Genomic DNA, 6,751 nt, shown 5'->3' with positions numbered 1-6,751 from the left:
GTGGTAGACATTAGTTGGTCATACCCCCATTCCCCTTGACCAGTACAGACTTGCTGTATTAATGGAACCACAGGGTGGTCGACACAAATTTAATGGCTATGCTCTGATGGCTTGTAGAAAATAAGAGAAATGATCAGAAGTCACTCCTCTCGATATATTACAAGAAAGAAGACGACATGCACCTGTCTAAATTCAGGAATGATAACGGTAAAGGCAGGTATGGTACCTCACGTAGATGGTGCCTGTGAACGACAGGTCTGGAGGTTGTTGGATAGAAAAAAAGTGGTGATGCTGCTGTTGGTGTTACTGCCACATAAGTGAGGAAAATCCTGCTCTACAACACCAGGTATTCACAGGTGGTCTCCCTTCCTGGTACTGACCTGGCCCAACGCTGTTTAGCTTCCAAGATCAGACGAGATCGGGCGCTTGCAGCGTGGTATGGTAGTAGAGAATTTTATGTGAGCACCAATGAGAGTGCACCTAGATATGAATAATGAAAATTGAGACCGACAAAAAAGAGGTAGATAAAAGATCGTGTAAATGGGTGGATCTGCTTTTCACGTTAGACCCGATCCAAAATTCCCACTCACGTGGTGCAGTGTACCGGGAATCGTGAATGAGAGTCCACGAAAAAAGTGGTGATCTATCTAAAATAGAATTTGTGAGAGTTACTACTGGAAATCACAGACAGAGAAATTCCTGGCTGCTGGTATATTGAGATTTATCCATACAGATAGCGGTATATAAGAAAAAATGCTGCTGAAACCAGGTGAATAAGTGGTCATGCAGTTTTTAGTAAAAACTCCAGATGGAGTTTGACATTTGTTAAATTGTATGGAGAGGTGTTAAATTCACCGCAGCTGCACCAAAATATATCTGTTGAATAAATGTATCATAGGATATTTGCCTTACAGCCCAAGCTGGGATATACAATGCTATAATAGGTATAAGTTAATTCTATGCATGCATCAATTGCTGTGAGAAGGCAAAAATAGAAATAGATGGAAACCAACACATTCGTGAATGTAACAGATATATGAGTCACATGTATGAGCAGGTAACACTTTAAAGAAATAAGCTGATTTCCAATAGTGTGCTAGATGCTGAATAAATGCTGATGCAGACCTCTGATCAGTCACCCCTATGCTGTACACTCAATACAAAATAATTAAGGCAGTGCTGCTAAGAATTGCAATAGGAGTTGCTATCCGTGGTATGCAGCCACTGGATAGAGGGGCTTACGATTTCACCAGAGTTATGAAGAAGCCAAGAGAGCAAGAAAGGTAAGTATGGCTGGATGCCAAAATGCGGTAGTGTCGACGGGACCCCTGTTCCTGGATGCGGAAGACGCGTTTCGCCCTAGGGCTTGTTCACTTCCGGGTTCCGTACTGCCTAGTGTGGGGAGAGAGCTTATATGTCCGTCCCTGTTAGGGCTTAGCCAATCCGGAGATGTCGTCTGGTGGGTGTGATCTCCCCCTGTCTGTGGTTGCTAGGAGACCGCCGTGATGAAGACGTCAGATAGGAAGGCGCGTCACACATCGCGAGATCGCGGACGCCATCTTGGATGTGGGAAAAATACCCTTGCAGTTGGAATTTGTGTGGGCGGTTGCTAGGAGATTACCATTGCGGAACTAAGATGTCAGGACGCGAGGTGGGAGATGCATCACCCATCGCGAGATTGCGGACGTCATCGTGGATATGGGAGGGATGCGTTTGAGATCAATGTAAATGGTTGCTAAGAGACTCCCATAGCAGAGCTAAGACATCATACCTGGGGAACTAAAACATTTAGTGATGGTAGATCGCTATTTAAGATGTGGAAGATAATCAGCCATAAATAGATAGCACATGCCCGAATAAATAACTTGCACTGTAAGAATACTGATAGTATAGATTGTTAATGACCGACCATATGATTAAAAGAAATATGCGAAAACAAAATAAATATAGAAGAGAACTGAGAAAAGGGGGGATAGGGTTATAAAGGTAAAATGAATAAATTAATTAAATAAAATACATATAGATAACTATACATATTGGTGTAAATGTTAATAAGACTGCTGATTAAAAAGGAGGTTGGTGGAATGGGGAATAGGTTTAAAATAGGCCTGGTGGAAGTTAGTGAGGGATATGCTGAGTTTGCCTCCGGCATAGGTGAGTTGAAGATGGATGCGGGAGTAGGGGTAGAGGGATAACTATTATAGTGTCCGAGGAATAAACTATGAGTGTGTGAGGGGAACCAATAAATGTGTGTGGTGAGGAAACAACATGAAGGGGAATGGTTAGGAATGATTGTGGGTGCATTAATGTGCAGTGACCACGGGCAAAAACAAAAATGATTAAGGTATGCCAGTATGGAAAGGAGGTGAGGGGTAGGTGTACCTGATTGGTTGTTGATAGAGGAAGACCGGTGGTATGTGAGGTAGGCATTGGCTGGTGTGAAAAAATAAGACTAGGTGTGAGGAGAATTAGGGTTGTGCAAAGATGTAAGATGGTGTCGGAATGTGATTAGTGTAAAAATGTGCATGTAATAGGCATGAAGTTAAAGGTATGTGTGTATGAATTCCTGTAGGGAAATTACTGGGTAAAATTGTAAGGTATATGTGATAGTGGAAAGTCTGATGAAATATTATTTACAGGAAAACTCCGTAGTTAATGGTTTCATTCAGACCGAAAGGTTTCAGGCTGTTCAAGCGGAAGATCCATTCACTTTCCTTTTTGTAAAGTTCTTTGGTTATATCTCCTCCCCGTATTCCGAGATGTACTCGATCTAAACAGAAGGTCTTGAACCCTTTGATGGATCCTTTATGAACCGTGTTGAAATGTCTCGCTACTGATGTGAGCTGTTTCATTCTGTTAAGATCTCTGGAGGCATTGCGGATGTTACCAAGGTGTTCTAAGATTCTTTCTTTCCATTTACGTGTAGTCATGCCTACATACTTGAGATTACACTCGCACGTTATGCAATATATCACTGCCTGCGTATTGCAGTTAAAGAAATGTTGTAGTTTGACCGACTGGTCAAACCTGTCGATGACTGTGTTGGTTTTCAAAATTTGAGGGCATGATTTGCAATGGCCGCAGGGGAAAGAACCGGTAACAGAAGGTTTTTTGGTATTTGAGGAGATCAGATGACTGTGCACTAGATGGTCTCTCATATTTTTTGACCTGCGCCAGCTCATTTGCAGTGGGGAGTCGAAAAGGGGTGCCAAATCTGGATCCAATTGTAAAATTGGGAGATGTCTGGTTATTGCTCCCTTCAATTTCCTCCATTCAGGGCAGAAAGTACCAATAAAGCGTACAGTATCTTCCTGCTCGGTACTCTTATTTTTCTTACCAAAAATCAGACTCTCTCTTTTGGTTGCTGCTATAGCCGTATATGCCCGCTTGAGTGAGCGTCTGCTGTAGCCTCTATCCAGGAGGCGGTTAGTTAGTTCCAGGCTTTTGGTTTTGAAAGTAGAGTCTTCTGAGCAGTTGCGTCTCAGGCGTAGGTATTCCCCTTTGGGGATGTTTTCCACAGTAGGAGGAAAGTGGGAGCTTGTTTGGTGAAGGAGACTGTTAGTAGCAGTCTCCTTCCGGAATAATTCCGTTTCCAGAAATCCTGCATTGGATTTGTAGATACTGAGGTCTAAGAATGGTACTCTTGTAGGGCTGATGAAATGTGTCAGAGTAATATTGAGTTCATTAAGGTTGAGAATCTGAATGAACTCCAAGAGTAAGCTCTTATTGCCATTCCAAATCAGGAAGACATCATCGATGTATCTTAGCCATAGTATTATATGCGTGGTGTATTTTTCATTGCAGATGTTGAACACGTGGGAATGCTCCCACCACCCCAAAAAGAGATTTGCATATGTAGGTGCACATGCTGCCCCCATAGCAGTTCCCCTGATTTGTAAGAAAAACTGATCTTGAAATACGAAATAATTTTTGGAGAGGACAAAGGTAAGTAACCTTAGAAGAAAATCAGAAAAATCATTGGACCCAGTTTGGTCCAAAAAGAATTTTGTTGCAGACAAACCTTGTTGATGATTAATGCTGGAATAAAGTGCCTCAACGTCCAAGGTTGCTAGGAGGAAGTCATCCTCAAAGTGGATGTTGTGAATTTTACGCAATAAATCAGCAGTGTCTTGTAGATAGGATGGTAAGTCAAGAACAAAATCACGTAGATGTAAATCTAGAAAGCGACTCGGCTGCTCCAGCAGTCCTCCATTACCCGACATTATCGGTCTGCCAGGTGGCACCTGGATGTCTTTATGAATCTTCGGAAGAAGATAAAAAGTTGGAGTTCTCGGGTTTTGGACAGTCAAATATGCTGCTTCTTGTTTGGTAATGGTTCCCTGTGTAGCAGCCTCTTGTATTAATGAGATATAGGCTTTTTGGAACCTTTTGGTGGGATCGTTGAGAAGTTTCTGATAGCAAAGGGGGTTGAACAGTTGTCTATGTGCTTCCGTGATATACATTTCTAACGGCCATAGCACAATGTTACCACCTTTGTCCGAAGGTTTGATAATTACATCCCTCCATGTTTCCATCTCGCGTAATGCTTTCCTTTCTTGGAAATTGAGATTTCTAGTTGGATATTGATGGGAAGTTTTAATTCGGACGTAAATATCGTCAAATTCTTTCGACACCCTGTTAAGAAAAACCCTAATTTCCGGGCTGGTATTATCGGGTGGGAAAAATGAAGACTTGGGTTTACATTTAGCTCGGCAGGGAGTGCTGTCTTGAATGTTCGATTCCACTAGTAGGTCCTCCAGAATTTGGACTGTTTGGAGCTCTTCAGGGGATAAATCTGTGATGTTGTCACTATCTCGTCTTGCATGATGTTTTGCAAAGAACTTTTTTAGAAGGAGTTTTCTGCCAAATAATCTGAGATCTTTCTCCCAGCAGAATCTATTAAATGATCTCGAGGGTGAGAAAGAGAGGCCTTTGGCTAACACATCCATATGTGAGGATGAGAGGGGTCTACCTGATAGGTTTATAACCTGGAGGGAAGTTGAGAAAGGGTGAGTTATCTTAACGTCTTCCTCTGTCTGGCCGGATACCTGGCGGTCCTTGATAGGTCCCAGTCGGGGTTGCGTCTGTCGCCTCTTCTTTCCCCCCCGCCGGGTTTTCCTGGATTTTTGTCCCGGCCTTTTTGTTTCGAACCCTGGCCTAAAAAACGTGGCGAAAATTCTACTTCTCTCTGATTGAGTCTGGCGTTGTCTGAAGTCTCACTAGATGAATCTCCACTGTTTGAAGATTCAAATTCAGAGAAAGTCGAGTCGTCCCTCTGTCTTCGATTCCTATTCTGGGGTATGGGATTCCACCTGAAAATGTCCCCACGTGAGAAATCTCGTTTATCCCTGATAAATTTGTTCCGCTTCCGATCTGCTATTGTTTGTTCATATGACTTGAGTTCTTGTTGATGTTTCTCAAAAGCTGTCTGAAAAGACAAGTCTTTTTCCCAAGTTTCTAGGTTGTGACCTAATTCCTCAATTTCTTTTTCCACTTGGTCTATGAGTAGTGTGTCATGCTTGACCAGGAGATGTAATAATTCTTGGGAACACTTCAAGAGTGCTGTCTCCCACTCAGTCTTCAAGTTCTCCGTAGCCAATGGAAAAGAGGGGAATATTTTAGGTCTCAACCCCCGGGGCACGATTTTGTGTTTGATGTAATTCTGTAGTGTGGTGATGTCCCACGATAGGCGAGTCCTTTTCTGCAAGCTTTTTTGTAATCTAGAGAAAGTGGTTTTCCAGTCTGAGTTAGTGGGGGATTCTTCAAAGTTTTCTGAGAAGAAATCCCCAAAAGTCTCCGGATTTTGTCGTTTTGTTAGCTCTGCTTTTAATGAAAAAGTGGTCATAATCAAGACTGCGTACAAATATTACTGCTAAAAATGGACAGATCCGGTAAAAAGAATGTTATCACATGAAGAGATTAAAGAAAACCGTGCCAAGGATCAGAGACTGTTTCTACAACAGTAGAGAGTACTATACAGAAACCTGGGGCGATCCGGCACCGGATAGACTAATCGGGAAAAATACTAACAATGTAGAAGAGAAAACCAAATTTGGACAATAGATTACCCTAAGAAAATAGGGGAAAAGAAGGGGCGAAAAGTTAGCCCTTCCAATATTGTATGCAATACACGTGTAGATGATAATTTTGTCCTACTTGGTGGTGCACCCAGAGCCAGAAAGTATGCGAACTTTAATACAATGGGGAGAGGAAAGAAGGCTCTTGTGTGGGCGCACTCTTGTGAAGAAAAATATATATTTTTGATAAGATAATTAGGATGAGATGTTAAAACATAACTTTTATTAGCTTTTATTACACAAAAGGTTATTACCGGAAAACTATCCTTCAAAATGCAACATAGAAAGCATCTTGGTAAAATAAAATGTTCTGGTCTCTTATTGGTAAAGAGTGTGTGAAAGGGTGGTAGACATTAGTTGGTCATACCCCCATTCCCCTTGACCAGTACAGACTTGCTGTATTAATGGAACCACAGGGTGGTCGACACAAATTTAATGGCTATGCTCTGATGGCTTGTAGAAAATAAGAGAAATGATCAGAAGTCACTCCTCTCGATATATTACAAGAAAGAAGACGACATGCACCTGTCTAAATTCAGGAATGATAACGGTAAAGGCAGGTATGGTACCTCACGTAGATGGTGCCTGTGAACGACAGGTCTGGAGGTTGTTGGATAGAAAAAAAGTGGTGATGCTGCTGTTGGTGTTACTGCCACATAAGTGAGGAAAATCCT

At 42.1% G+C, this 6,751-nt stretch overlaps 1 non-coding gene across 1 annotated transcript; it reads right to left on the bottom strand.

Annotated features, from left to right (window-relative positions):
* Nucleotides 1-331: 331 nt before the first annotated feature.
* Nucleotides 332-450, bottom strand: LOC134933401 (5S ribosomal RNA). The gene has a single exon (XR_010179696.1). It is a non-coding gene; the product is annotated as a 5S ribosomal RNA (ribosomal RNA).
* Nucleotides 451-6,751: the final 6,301 nt, after the last annotated feature.

Source organism: Pseudophryne corroboree, chromosome 1 (genome assembly GCF_028390025.1).
Source record: "Pseudophryne corroboree isolate aPseCor3 chromosome 1, aPseCor3.hap2, whole genome shotgun sequence".
Taxonomy (NCBI): domain Eukaryota; kingdom Metazoa; phylum Chordata; class Amphibia; order Anura; family Myobatrachidae; genus Pseudophryne; species Pseudophryne corroboree.
This window is presented reverse-complemented; position numbering and strand designations above follow the sequence as displayed.